The sequence below is a fragment of the Pinus tabuliformis genome, chromosome 6, assembly GCF_031772625.1.
Source record: "Pinus tabuliformis cultivar Carrire ecotype Pingquan chromosome 6, CPIR1, whole genome shotgun sequence".
Classification (NCBI taxonomy): domain Eukaryota; kingdom Viridiplantae; phylum Streptophyta; class Pinopsida; order Pinales; family Pinaceae; genus Pinus; species Pinus tabuliformis.
In genome coordinates, this window is record NC_142292.1 from 81,249,451 (window position 1) to 81,265,994 (window position 16,544).

The window sequence follows — 16,544 nt, forward strand, 5'->3', positions numbered from 1 at the left end:
ATGGGTTCCCTGTGCTTCCAAGGGAAAGATCAACTTGAGCCTTCTTCAAGATTCCATGGAAACGTCTTTGCCATGCAATTCTCTGTATCATACTTCCATAACACATAATTGTTAGTGCATAAATAAATGTAACAATATACCAATTATCTTACCTTGTTGTGCCAATCACGTTGCCTTGTAACTGAACACACATGTCAACCACATGTTCCAAAGATCAAGGCAACATATCTACTAATTTGAAATCAACCTTTACCAATACTAACAATCATGTCATAATCCATAGTCAACTTGTAGTCATTAGACATAATGCTACAACTATCACCTACTTACAGTCAAGTACATATCAATTATCTCACACATATGTGTGAGTAAAACCATCTTAAAACAAGATCATGCCTTCGAAGAATCTTACATATATATAGTCATATGATGCAATTCATTAATTCAACCAACTTGTAAACATACCATGTTAAATAAATCAAATAGGTGACATAATCAAACACTCAAACATCAAATAGATGACAAAGTCAAACTCATACCTTAATTTCATAACCCTAACCATCTGCATAGGCCAATCCAATTTAGCATGATACATATAACATCAAGATCTAACGTAATAACCCTAATCATTAACTAACATGTAACGACAACAAGTTAACATATAACATGTTCATCAACAACATATAACAGAATAATCATGTTAACAATCATAAAAAAACAATAGCAATGCATACAACCATAGGTTACTATCATTCATGACTATCCAACATGTGCATGTGACTACACTAATCAACTACCATGTATCATACATGTAACCATAATAATAATAGAATGAGTGTCATTGGTAACCCTAATGATTATAACAAACATTAACTAACATACCTGCATGCTCACCATACAAACTTGTATGATGATATGCTCTTACTCGGAAGTCCATTGTTGCAACTTTACTTTAATGATCTGCATCTCTTGCTCTATCTCAGCCAACACATTAGTATCATAACATACCAATATTATTATGATGAGCTAATTGCATACAATGACCTCACAATGCATGTTTGACCTACCATACATGCATAACCATAACCATGACAATGCATGCATAAAAATATATAGACATTGACATGCATAACAAACGCATATACAACCATACACTCAGAATGACACATCCCACAACAACACCATCAACCTTCTGTTACACTAAAAAATGTCACCATGGCTATTTACAGTTGGTATGGCTCTATCAACAGTCATACTACCCTCTTAAGCAAGTCTTATGCCTCTGCTATCCATGTCAAACTCCAAGAAAGAGAGAAAGTCTTTATAAATGTGTTTATCTCTGGGTACGCAGGTTCTCTCAACCTTGCCTGCGGGTACGCACCTAATGTTCATGATGTCTGCGTCCAAGGACGCTCTGTATCTAAAGGGTCAGGTGCGTCCCTCTGAAAAGGTTAAAATGCGCAAGTTTTATCTTCAAAAACTTACTTGTGGTCATTTCTAGAGCATTCTAGAAGGTTGTTTGATGTGTATGAAGCGCCTCCAGATGGTTCATGCACCCCTAGCAATGAGGAACTTATCCCATCAATAAGGGAGCTATCCCACCCAAAGAGGGGACTATCCCATTGATGGTGGACCTGATTAACTTCCTCTTGAGCACTATAAATACAGGCATTGGGCCAGAAGGAGGGAGGTTGAAAGCTATACATTTCTAAGGGTAAATGCTGCAGGAATTAGGACTCCCATTTAGAAGCTTGTGAGGAGAGATTTCCATCTTTGCTTGTTCTATTTGGAAGTGGGTGAGCTTTGTCAAAGTAGAGGAAGACTCTTGTGGACCCTGGAAGGAGCTTGCACAACACCAAGGCTCAGGTTGTAACGGTTCCTTTTGATTACCTTTAATGCAAATTGGTCCATTCTTCTCAATAACTTGTTGTTTATGAGTTATTTCATGTACTCCTTGGTCTATATGTTGAATATGCTTTGTTTTATGTTATAATCAGGTGCTATTTAATTGTTTGACTGTTGGTGATTGCAGGTTTTGGAGAAAAGGAGGAGCTCATCCAGATCAACAAAGCTTGGACTTCTACAACATCGTTTGGACAAAGGTAAGAACGAAACACTCGATTTATCATATCATAATGCATGTTTAGAGAAGGATAGCTCTAGTTTGTTTTGTTTGTCATTAGAATGTCTTAGACTTCTAGGAAGGTCGGTTGTGTCCGCACTTTTGACTGATTCCGTGTGACAAATTGGCGATAAAGCAGAAGTCGAAAAGTTGTTGAAAGCAGGTTTCATTTATCCGATCCCGTTAACGGATTGGGTATCGAATATTGTTCCGGTCAATAAGAAACAAGGAACAATAAGAATCTGTATCGACTATAGGGATATCAATCGAGCTTGTCCAAAAGACAACTACCCTACGCCTTATATCGATCAAATTATTGATGATTGTGCCGGAAGTGAAATGTTTTCCTTCATGGATGGTTTTTCGGGCTATAATCAAATCAATATTCTACCTGCCGACCAACCAAAAACGGCATTCATTTGTCCATGGGGGACGTTTGCTTATTGCAAATTACCTTTTGGGTTTAAGAATGCCGGGGCCACTTTTCAACGGGCGATGTCTTATGCATTTCACGACATCAAGCACATTGTGCAACCGTATCTCGATGATTTGCCTGCTCATTCTTTACGTCGAGCTGATCACCTTGTCCACCTACGAACAATCTTTATGAGGTGTAGGCATTATCGAATTCGGTTGAATCCCCACAAGTGTGTTTTCTGTATAGAAACAGGTCGATTGCTGGGATTTGTTGTTTCAAAAGCCGGCATTCGCGTCGATCCCTCGAAAGTCGAGGCTATCATCAAATTGCCTCCTCCTTCGAGTTTGCGCCAACTCCAAAGTTTGCAAGGGAAAGCAAACTTTTTACGCCGATTCATCCCAAACTACACCGAGGTCACTAAAGGTTTTACACGGTTGTTGAAACAGAACGTTCAATTCTTTTGGGACGAGATTGCCCAACAATATTTTGATGCAGTTAAACACGCGTTGACCCATGCACCGTTGTTGCATCCTCCCAACTACAACCAGGATTACTTCTTATACCTCGCAGCTTCGCATTCCACTATTGGAATGGTGTTAGTTCAAGAAGATGAATTCGGAGCGGAGCATGTGATATATTATCTCAGTAGAACTTTAAATTCCACTGTGCTAACATATTCACATGTGGAGAAATTGGCCCTGGCAGCCGTTCAAGCTGTCTAGCGTTTTCGTCACTACATTCTTCTCCGTAAAACTACAGTTATTTCGGATTGCAACCCTATGATTTACATTTTGACAAAACAACTGCTAGGGGGCAAGTACTCTAAATGGATCGTTATCCTGCAAGAGTTCGACTTGGAGTTCGAGAAGTCCAAGTCTAAGAAATCCTTAGTTTTTGCGGAATTGATGTGTGACTTCCCGTGTACTGACACAGAGACTGTGGCGGAGGAGTCCATTGCGGACGAATCTTTGTTTCTTATCAGCACTTTAGATCCGTGGTACGGGGATATAATCATCTATCTCCAAACCCAAACCTTTCGGCCTGAAGCTTCAAAGGCGGAACGTCGAAAAATTCGGTTTCAATCCCAGCAATACAAAATTATTGGAGATACACTTTATCGTCGGGGGGCAGACTTAGTTTTTCGACGTTGTCTAACTCACGAAGAGGCTAAGAGAGTTTTGAATGATTGTCACTCTGGAGCATGTGGCGGTCATATGTCTGGGTATGCCACAACTCAGAAGGTGTTGCACGCTGGTTACTTCTAGCCATCTATGTTTAAGGATTGTATCATTGCAGTCAGGAAGTGCCACAACTGCCAAGTGTTTGATCGAAAGATGTGCGCACCGCCTGCTCCTCTCCACCCTATAATTTCCGTTGGTCCATTCGCCAAATGGGGTATCGACTTTATTACTTGTAACCCTCACTCGGCCGGGGGGCATGCGTATATCATCCTCGCGGTTGATTATTTCACTAAATGGGCCGAGGCGATGCCTACATTCAACGCAAGCGGCAAAACAGCTGCAGTTTTCGTATTCAATCATATTATAACTAGGTTTGGTGTCCCACAAGCAATCATTACTGACCATGGGAGCCATTTTCGAAACGTCATGATGACTGAGCTTACAAGCCAGCTTGGTTTGCGCCACGATAGCTCTACTCCTTATTATCCGCAAGCCAACGGTTTGGTTGATTCTATCAACAAAGTTCTGGTTATCATGATCCGACGAACCATTGGTATTCATCGGTCGAATTGGCACAACATGTTATTTTCGGCTCTATGGGCATACCGAACCTCAGTGAAAACCTCAACAGGGTTCACTCCTTTCCAGCTAGTTTATGGCTTGGAAGCTGTGTTACCCATTGAATGCGAAATCCCATCACTTCAAATGGCTGTCGAATTACTCCCAGCTACTTCCGAAGAGGAGAAACGTTTATTGTACTTAGCTAAATTAGATGAGACTCGACGTGACGCTGCATTGGCAATCAAGACTCACGCAAAGCGAATGAAAGCTCAGTATGATAGAAATGTGACCCCTCGAAGTTTTTCGGAGGGAGACCTAGTGCTTTTATATGATCAAGCTAACGATAAGCTAGGTGCTGGAAAATTCGTTCCTATGTGGCATGGACCCTATATTGTAAAGCGAAAGCTAGCAAAAGGGGCTTATGAGCTGGTAGATTTTGATGGGGACTCTTTGGGTAAACCCAGAAATGGACTTTACTTAAAGAGATATTATGCTTAAATGGTGGGTATGGAGGATTTTTAGTTAGGTTAGGTTTTCTTTCTAGCTAGTGTGATTGTTAGTTAGTCAGTGTGCTTAGCTTAGCGGGTGTGTTTTTTCGTCGTTATTCTGGCTTATCTTGGTTTTGCTCTTGATATTGCAGATGTCGACGCCTCTCCAAACATACATTGGATTTGCTGATGGTGCTTGTCGTAGTACACGAAATATTTCTTCCGCAGCTTGGGTTATCTATTCACCCTCTGACGAGTTAGTTTCTATGCATGGGGTAAGCCTCGGTCAAACAACGAATAACATTGCAGAATACAGTGCAGTGGTTGAATTATTATCCGAATCTATTTCATTTGGAATTCGACGTTTGATAGTGAGGTTAGATTCTGAACTTGTTGTATTACAGCTTAATAGAGTTTATGCCATTAGAAATCCTGTGTTATTAAGGTTGTTTTTGAGAGTGCGTCTCTTGGAACGTGAATTTGATTACATTGAATATCAGCATATTCCAAGGTCCTTAAATACATTAGCAGATGCAATTGCTTCTCGAGTGTTGGACAGACATTTACAATAATCATGCAAGTAAATTTAAAAACATTTCATCATACATGTTAAACAAGATAAGCCGGTAATAGTGATATATATATAGATAGGAGTGTGTCAAAAAATATACATCGTCTTCGATCATAGGTTGAAAAACACCTTATGATCGGCAAAAATGATAGAGTACAAAAAAGTCAAAAATGTCACATGTGTCTACAAAGTGACTAGCCAATCACTGGTGGTGCTCCCTGTACGACACCACTGCACGGGCTACCTTGCGCAAAAATCTCCTAAACGGTCCAGGGACCGCGACTACATAGCGCTGAAGTCTGATAGGAATATCATCCATAGTAGTCTCAGGTATATCCGCCGTCAGACACTGTAGATCATGCTCCAACTCAGCTAGTACCTCCGCAGCCACCGTGTCCTGTGGGGCCGGTACCGGTGCAACTGGATGTCTCCTCTCAAAAGGCCGGAGGTTGGCTGGACGCTGTGGACCAACATCTGCATTTTGAAAATTTTACTGTCAGTTTTGAGATGATATATATAAAAAACAAAAAATACATAATTTGAAAACTCGTGAAAAATAAAGTACCTCTGTCATCCCATTGTTCTCCCTGTGGAAGAACCATGTCCGGATCACCTCGAAAATCTACTCCGGCATACAGAAAGTCTTGAATCACAAACACCTGGTCCTCTAACCAGTGAAAATAACTGTCAGTGAATCGAACAACTGCCGCACCCTCGTCCGGGTGCCGGGCCATCACCGTAACCCATCGTACCAACTTTGGCTCCTGAGGACCCAAAATATCAACAGTGAGATGCTGAGGGATCAGCATCGAAATTCTCTCTAGGGCAAAGCTCACAACTATAGGCCCATATCCAAAGGTTTTTAGTTTCCCTGTCTTTGCCCTGGTCAGTTGAGCTTTCAAGTTAGCCGACACCGCATCACACCAGTTGAAGATGGTGCCTTGGAGACAGTCAATTGCCATCCGCATTTGGGACCCAGTGGCAATATGTAAAGTGGCTGAGCCACAAATCCTGGTCACAGTGAAAGCTAAGACCATGAGTTCATGCTGAGAGATGTATTTGATCTCTATGCCTTTCGCATGGTGTCGATCAGGTAGGCACCAATCTGCTCGGAGACTATCAAGGGATTGGCCACCCGGCCTAGTCCCGGCTAGATTGAGTTGCTCGCCTCTATTCGGCAATCCAGTGAGAAAGTAGATATCAGAGGGCTCTATCTCGAGTTGTTGCTCCCCGATATAAAAGCATTGCTCTTGAACGTTCCATCTCTCGACCAGCCACTCCAAGAATCTTACCTGAGCCCTCATGCCAGGTATGGCCCAGTATTTGTATAATCCACATCCTCTTAGGGCATCGAGAGAAGGTTGATGATTGATTGCAGCTTCATCAACCTCCTCATGCTCTCTTTCTCTCCAATCCAGCATGATAAGTGCCCTACACATGAACAAACAGGCATTAGAACAAATTTTGGGTAAATTCAATGGTTAATTTGGGAGCTTGGGGTTTCAAAATCCGCGTTTTGCGGAGGACGCACCCCGCGTTTGGCACACAGTGCGCCGGGACGCAGGTGGCCTGAAGGTAGCCTGCGTCCCCCGACCTTTTCCCTGTGTAGGAAAAAGTCGAGGGACGCAAGCCAGCCTTTAGGGAACCTGCGTCCCCCGCAGAGCGGTTTTCAAAACTCAAAACCCCCCAAAAAATAAAAAATGAAACCTAAAATAAATTTCTAAATGGATGAAATTGACAAGGAGGATGTTGTGAAATACCTGGAGGAGACGGCGTTCGATTCTGACGGTCGGATTTTCCGCAGCGACCACGGGAAGTTTTTTGCCAAAAGCCCTTTTCTCAACCTCAACAGTAAAATGGTAAAAATGATATTGTAAAAAGTCTTTTTATAGGTTTTTTGGATGAATTTCTTCATTTTTCACCAAGAAAGGATGTTTTTCAATGAAATTTTGCCTATCTTAAACAGGTATGAGTAATGTGTCGTTTTTGTGCAGGACAAAGGGATTTAGAGGGAAAATTGTCATTTTTCACGAACAAAAATATCAAAGTCATCTTTTAAGCCCTTTTCTGGATTGCCGAGCGTTTCTTTTACACTCGTTAAAACGGAATTAAAAGACGGTCCCCTTATAGCTCTTTTCTGACCGTAAAATCAGGAAAAGATTGCCGGGTTTTTGTCGTTTCAAACTCGATACGGAAATAAAACGACGTGTCCTTGGTCACTTTTTACTTTTCAGGTCAATGACACTAATTATGAAAGTAATCCTTGGTCTCAAGATCAAGCGGTTCCCCCAGGTATTATTTTATACTTTTTTGGGCTTGAGGGACACAAATCTACGAAAAAGTTCAAACTTGGAGTCTTCTTAAGTTTTTCAGACTCTCTAAAATTGAAAAACGCCAAGTTTCTCCTATACTGGGCTCGTTAAACATTTCACAGTAAAGGACCTGTTCAATTACAAACAGGAACAAACCACTCCTTCCTAGGGTTCGAATCAAAACTAGGTTGGACTCATCCGAAGGATGAGCTTATAATCAAGCATATGTTATCCTCCTCAAGCTTGTTAAAAATAATGAGGTACTTGCCAGAAATGGTGGGGGAAAAGAGAGAAGAATGAGCCTATTTGTTACCTTTTGTCTCAGAAGAAACTTTATTACCACTCTTGGACACGACACTTTTCATTCACCTGGGTTGGGAAATTCTTTACCTCACAGTTGATCAAACCACTTTGAAAGTCTTCAACCGGGTTCCGGGGATTAACTTTGAGTTATTTAGCACCAAACCATCTGTCGTGTCGTTATGTGTTCAAGAGGTCTGCAAACAAAACTTTCATCTGCAAAATACTTGTCATCCATTTGACCATCCCTGAGTCAGTCCTTACAGCAACATTTCTTCAACTTGAACAATGATTTCGTGTTGTGGGCTTGCCTGCAACGGGTCACTTTCTATCGACATCAGCACATTATCTAGAGAGATGACTTAGAAATCGTCAGTACCTTGAGGTCTGCATGCATCAATGGCAGGTTTCTCGCCTTTGACGTTGGTTTACATCATTGACTTTCGATCGAAGGATTCCGTGAAATGTTCGACATCAACTCATTCATTCACATCTCATGGATTGTACTGGGTACTTTGAGAACCATTGACATTACTGGTGGTCTCTCTCACACTTGTTAACAGTTTACATCATTGACTGGTAATCAAGTGGTTTCTACCATGTTCGACATCGACTCATTTATTCACATGGCTAGAATCGTACCAATTCGAGAAGTAGGAATGAAGACCCTGGATCGAGTCTTTACCATCCAGGTTGCGAGGAGTTTTGTATTCATTATCTAAGTAGACTAATCATAAACAGATGGTTGCGCCCATACTGTGTCTACAAAAGTCTATGATTATGATGTACTGCAAGATCATTCCTGTATCAGAGTAGTTAGTCTGTTAGTTAAAGTTTTAATCTGAGTATGGGAATGCCTACCTCAGTGATGATATAATCTTATACATGTATTTTGTGTTGAAAATTGCAGGTTCTGACCAGGCTCTCCACGAGATAATCCTTGAAATGATAAAGCGCTTCACCCTTCCTAGATAATACAAAACCCTAATCTATTCTGGGCTTCGCACTTTAGGGGGCAATCTGTTACACTAAAAAATGTCACCATGGCTATTTACAGTTGGTATGGCTCTATCAACAGTCATACTACCCTCTTAAGCAAGTCTTATGCCTCTGCTATCCATGTCAAACTCCAAGAAAGAGAGAAAGTCTTTATAAATGTGTTTATCTCTGGGTACACAGGTTCTCTCAACCTTGCCTGCGAGTACGCACCTAATGTTCATGATGTCTGCATCCAAGGACGCTCTATATCTAAAGGGTCAGGTGCGTCCCTCTGAAAAGGTTAAAATGCGCAAGTTTTATCTTCAAAAACTTACTTGTGGTCATTTCTAGAGCATTCTAGAAGGTTGTTTGACGTGTATGAAGCGCCTCCAGATGGTTCATGCACCCCTAGCAATGAGGAACTTATCCCATCAATAAGGGAGCTATCCCACCCAAAGAGGGGACTATCCCATTGATGGTGGACCTGATTAACTTCCTCTTGAGCACTATAAATACAGGCATTGGGCCAGAAGGAGGGAGGTTGAAAGCTATACATTTCTAAGGGTAAATGCTGCAGGAATTAGGACTCCCATTTAGAAGCTTGTGAGGAGAGATTGCCATCTTTGCTTGTTCTATTTGGAAGTGGGTGAGCTTTGACAAAGTAGAGGAAGACTCTTGTGGACCCTGGAAGGAGCTTGCACAACACCAAGGCTCAGGTTGTAACGGTTCCTTTTGATTACCTTTAATGCAAATTGGTCCATTCTTCTCAATAACTTGTTGTTTATGAGTTATTTCATGTACTCCTTGGTCTATATGTTGAATATGCTTTGTTTTATGTTATAATCAGGTGCTATTTAATTGTTTGACTGTTGGTGATTGCAGGTTTTGGAGAAAAGGAGGAGCTCATCCAGATCAACAAAGCTTGGACTTCTACAACAACGTTTGGACAAAGGTAAGAACGAAACACTTGATTTCTCATATCATAATGCATGTTTAGAGAAGGATAGCTCTAGTTTGTTTTGTTTGTCATTAGATTGTCTTAGACTTCTAGGAAGGTCGGTTGTGTCCGCACTTTTGACTGATTCCGTGTGACACCTTCACATGGTGACATCACTACAACCATGATCAACACCATGCAAATGCGACAAGCAGATGGACTACAAGCATAAGGAACACATATGCAACTGACATGAATGCATGACCAACACACCACCCATCCAGTTCGAGGGGTGAACTATGCTCTAATACCACTTTGTGGTATCAGATATGACCAAAAAAGAGTGCAACCAACTCTGATACCACTCGGTGGTGTCATATATGACCCAAAGAGAACACAAACCAAACATCACCCAAGGAGAACATAACCATGCTCTGATACCACTCTGTGGTATCAGATATGGCCCAAAGAGAGCGCAACCCTATCTGATACTACTCTGTAACACCCTCATCCCACATCTACCCAAGTAACCAACCAATCAAGGGTAAATATGTGATGAGAGGCCACTATGGTGGGATTCAACTTCCTAAGTCACCTTAAAGAAGTGGAATCAGTGGAAACACACCACACAAACCTTCCACATCAACAACAGAACTCCCAGGAGCCATCCCAACCACTCAGGTAACCAATCCCTGAGACTAACTAAAAGTTTAGTGCATCAAACCCCTAGACGCTCCTTTGATATGGATTATTGTTTAATAAAGTACTGATGCACTGATTAAAGATCAACATATGATGAATTAATTAAATCGTAAGTTCACTGAATATATGTTGGTTTCCTTAATAACAGTTGCATGCACACGCGAGTTCCATTCACTGAAGTAGCATATACATATTTGATTGTGAAATGAAAAAGTTATTGATTTGTAAATACTGATTCGCCCCCCCTTTCTTAGTATCATTTCCAAAAATTGGTATCAAAGGAGGTCCTTTGGTAGAAGCTTGATCACTTGAAGGAGATCCGTAGAAACAATGGGAAAGAAGCTAAAGAAGAAAGCACCTCAGAAGAAGAAGACATCTCAAAGGAACAGTGACAACAGGAGAGACAATTGGCCATTAGGTGGAAGCAAGTATTCATATTCTGAATCACCACATATTGAAGATGAACAAGCAAAAAAAGTATCAAGTACAAATTTTTGGTCTTCTGGTGATACTTTTCTCTGTTCATGCAATGTTGAAGATATTGAAAGTGATAGTGAAAAAAATATAGAGGTGGAACTTGAAATACTTGCAGATACATTTAGAGATCAAAAAGATCTATTTAACAAAAGGAGTGTGCCTTCAAAGAAGAAGTTACCATATTAAAAGCTTAGTTGGAGAAAGGAAACAAAGAAAGGAAGCAATACAAGGAAAAGAAAGATCAATGTCAAAAGCTGCAGGATGAAGTGACATCATTAAGAAATGAAGAAAATGACAAGAGTACAACAATCAAGAGACTTAAAGATAGATCTAGTTACTAAAAATTCCTGAAGCTGAGATCGTCTCTCTAAAAGAAGATCTTGAAAATTCAAATAAGTAGAATGAAGAACTACCTCAAGCAGATGGAGAACAAGAAAATGAGATTCTCAAATTAAGGCAACAAGTGGAAGAAGGAAGAAAGGTTGAATAAATCATGAAGAAGCAATATCTGGAAAAGGAAGAGCAATATTCGGTTGAAGAAAATATCTTAAAAGGTAAATTAGAAGAAAAGGATAAATTGTTACAATTTCAATGTAGTACTAAGATTTTGGGAAATATTCTTAGTAGTCAAAGGTATCCTACCATCAAAACTCTTGGTTTTCATGAAACTGTTGGAGGTGAATATAGCTCACAAGATGAGGAAAGGAACTCTAATGCAAATTCTGAAATGATCAACCAGGAGATAAGAGGTCAACCCCCTCAACAACCAAGGAAAGAAAGTATTCAAAGAAAATCATTTACTCCTAACTATGGAAGCGATAATTGGTTCTTTCCTCTGATGAATAATGTTGTTTAGATGTCATAATTTTGGACATATTGCAACCAGATGCAGAAATAGAATGGTTCAAGAAAATAACCGTCACATAGAATTATCATCATATTCTAGGTACTTTAAGGGATATTGTTTTTCTTGCAATATGTTTGGTCGCAAAGCCATTGACTACGATAGAGGGAATATGAAACATAGAAGATGTTATGCTTGTAACAAGTTTGGGCATATAACAAAAGAATGTAGGAGCAAATTTCGGCCAACATAGCAAAAGGAGAAAACATCATCACACTCCAAGCTATGGAAGAAGAAGGAAGTACAGTCAGAAAGATGTGGCATAGCTCAATATACAGACATAACAGACTCGGGGGGAGATGAAAGTGTGAAACTTCAGAATTCCAATTCTCATACACAGTTATCATGAAGACAAGTCGCGTATATGCTAGAGTTATAAGCTGCACAGTCATGTATATGTTGGTTTGATGAAGAAGCAGTGGGACATACTCAGGCAAAGTGGTCTGATATGGTTCAGTCAATTATCAATTATCTTTTCTGTTCTGATTGATCACGATTACTGTCTGATGATGACATGTAGAAGTGAGTTTGGCCCTCATAAATTGTTAATGACTTGATGAATAACTCGTTGATGATGATGCCTTGATGATTCTTACTAACAAATGCAATGATCAGATCTGGCAATGAATAGTTGGCACAAGTTCAAGTGGAGCATATGCATCTAATAATGCATTGTTGGCATTATAATAGAAGACCTTGGTACATGATGATACTTATACTACTTGATCCGCTTAGTGGTTTTGATTCAGATGACTCTTTTGATGATGGACATATATAGGTTGTTGATCTTGATGCTGCTGACAGATGCTTATGGTGCAGATCATATATGGTGTATGATAGTTGCTAATATGGTCTTGTTTCAATCATTGGTCTTTGTTATAAATATCTTGTATATCAATTGATGTAAATGTCATGTAAAGACCTATGATGTAATAATTGTTATAGTCAATCATGTAAGGACTTTTCAAATCATGTCAAATTTGGTATATCCCCACTTGGTTGGGTGATTGATATATGTATGAGTCATTGGTGAAAGGAAGGTCATACTCACATAGTTGAGTTATAGGGTCATGTTATTCTTTTGAAAAAATATTTCTACAGATTCTTCATGTGCTCAGGGGGAGCATGGACAACATAATGCATCTCTAAGGGGGAGAATATATTGGTCTGCCCTTTGCCCTTGATGTCAAAGGGGGAGAGTATCTTAGTATTGTTTGATATATCTAACAGGTTCTACAACTTGATGTAATAAATACCAATATTGTTGCCATCAAGTCCAAAGGGGGAGATTGTTGGCATTATGATACAGGTGTTGTCCTTGATGGCAACTCACATATCTGATGAATGATGGCAGTTCACACTGCAACATGTTAACAACAAAGGATTACAAATCAGATTCCAAAGATTGAAGAAAGATAATGGTTTAAGAAGTATACGTTGGTTCACTTTTTCCAAGTAGCGTATACATTCGGGTTCACAAAATAAAAGGAGCTATACGTACGCAAATATTTTCACAGAAGGTAAAGCGCGTATGGGATGGAAAATTAAGGATAATGAATACGAGGGGTTCCTACCATGGTATTGACCCATGGTAATGAGCGCGAAAAAGAATATTGATACCATCAAAGAATATCAATAACATAACTATGGTTTTGGTCCAAGGTATTGGAAAATGATCTGTATATAAGAAGGAGAAGGTCAAATGGTTAAGTGTGCAAGTAATGAATATCTTGTGAAGAGTTAGATCAAAAGAAAATATGCATGTTATGGGTTTATGGTACTTTTCTTGATCCGAACTAAGGATTCACCTAACTGGTTGATGATGGATTAGATCTAATGATGGATTAGGATCATAAGACCTGAAATGAATTATCTTTATGTGGTCTGATAATGGATAGTGTAGATTTGGTTGCTAACACATGTTTTATTCTTTTAATGTTATAATCTGAGTATGTCTGAAGTCTGGAATAGATGTTATGAATTTGTAGATCTATACGTAGGTTTGCCTTGGTGAAAGCACATATACACGTTGGTTCGGCACTTCGAAGTAGTGTATGCATTATGAAATATGATGTTTGAAGTTGCAGTTGGTTCTGGTTGTCGATGCAGAGTTCTAGGCTCAACTCCGTGTTCTGGTGATAGTGATCTAATTGTTAAAATTGGTTGATTGTGATTTGCTTCAACATTGATGGATTTCAGTGATTAGTTTGATTGCAGTGGTGATTGATTTTGAGCTTCAATGTTATTGATGGGTCCAGTATGAAAATTAGATGAAATGTGGCCTTCATATTATGTTGTTGGGTACTAGGAGTATCTAGTCTGAAAAATTATGAAACGTGGTCCCTGGAGGAAGAGAGAAGGTCGTGGCCTTCTGTAGGCTGACGCTTACATATTGGTAAACATATCAGCCAGTACAAGGGCCAGGGAGTTAGAGCTTCCTTCCAATAGCAGTTGGAGAATGAGTGAAGGTTGGAGCCTTCTGTAGGCCGGCCCCTACATACTAGTAAACATATCAACTAGTACAAGAGCTAGGGGGTTGTAGCTCCCTTCCAGTAGTAGCTGAAGAATGAGAGAAGGTTGTAGCCTTCTGCAGGTGAGTGCCTGCGTACTAGTATGAGTCTACACCAGTACAAGATTGTAAACAGGTATTTCTTATATTAAAAGAAGACAAAGACGACATCAACATGTGGTTTTTCTCTCACATTGGGTTTCCACCTTATATCTTGGTGTTCATGTGTGTTGCTTATGTGTCATGGTTTATTATGTTATTAATGCACATGGTTAATGTTTAATAAAGTACTAATGCACTCACTAAAGACCAACATATGATGAATTAACTAAATCATAAATTCGCTGGATATACGTTGGTTGCCTTAATAACAATTGCATGCACACACGAGTTCCATGCAATGAAGTAGCGTATACAAATATGATTATGAAATGAAAAAGTTATTGATTTTTAAACACTGATTCAACCCCCTCCTCCCCCCTCCTAGTATTATTTCCAACATAGGGGTCTCATACTTATCTGAGATTCGCTATGAGGCATTGTTTCCTTATCACATTAGTTGCATTATCATCTATTAGGCCATAGATACATTGTTCATTCATTTACAAGTAAAAACATGATGGGAGCCATACATAGCCATTGTCATAATGCATATTCATAACCATCATAATAACAACAGAAATGCCAAGGAAACAACATCCATATAATCCACATATAAACCAACATAATACTCATGAATTAACAAGGAGAAATAACCTCATATTAATGAGGCAAAGGCCAACCAGGTTTGGGACATCCACGAACCACCTAACCATAGACATGGTTGAGCCAAATCTCTCTTCATCCAGTCACCCCCACGCAATATTGAAAGAATGAATGTGTGATCTCATGGAACAATCCATCAAAACTCAAGCAGGGCTTCCAGAGGCCAAACGACCTCAACCCATCAAACAATGATTCCACCTCACGATCGGACATCACAAACCATCACCAAATTGGTTTATACCCAAGCCTCTCTTTCACATCTAAGGGTATTTGGTTGTGATGCATATGTACATGTTCCAAAGGAGAAAACAACCAAGTTGGATAGTAAATCTGAAAGGTGCAACTTTATTGGGTATAAGGATGGTTTAAAAGGTTATATCATTGAGTTATGAGTAGTGACCTAGGCTCTGGGCCTGAAAACGTTGCACAAATCCTAGAGTCACAGGAAAAACACTAGGGAAAAAGGTCCCCGAAAGCTCCATTGCCCTTGTTGTGGGAGCTTCTAGAGCCTCCTAGATGCACCCTTGTCCATATACAGGGAGCATCTAGGGGTTTGATGCTGTAAAGCTTCAGTTAGTCTCGGGGGTTGGTTACCTAAGTGGTTGGGCTGCCTCTTGGGAGTTCTATTGTTGATGTGGAAGGTTTGTGTGGTGTGTTTCCATTGATTTCACTTCCTTAAGGTGACTTCATAAGTTGAATCCCACCATAGTGGCCTCTCGTCACATATTTACCCCGATTGGTCGGTCACTTGGGTAGATGTGGGATGAGGGTGTTACAGAGTAGTATGAGAGATTGTTGCACTCTCTTTGGGTCATGTTTGATACCACAGAGTGCTATCAGAGCATGGATATGTTCTCCTTGGGTGATGTTTGGTCTCTGTTCTCTTTGGATCATATATGATACCACAGAGTGGTATCAGAGTGGGTTGCACTCTCTTTTGATACCACAGAGTGGTATCAGAGCATGGTTCACCCCTTGGACTGGATGGGTGGTGTGTTGGTCATGCATTCATGTCGATTGCATATGTGTTCCTTATGCTTGTAGTCCATGTGCTTGTTGCATTTGCATGGAGTTGATCATGGTTGTAGTGATGTTTCCATGTGAAGGTTGATGGTGTTGTTGTGAGATGTGTCGTCATGAGTGTATGGTTGTATATGCATTTGTTATGCATGTCAATGTCTATATGTTTTTATGCATGCATTGTCATGGTTATGGTTATGCATGTATGGTAGGTCAAAGATGAATTTTGAGGTCATTGTATGTAATTAGATCATCATAATAATATTGGTATGTTATGATACTAATGTGTTTGCTGAGAT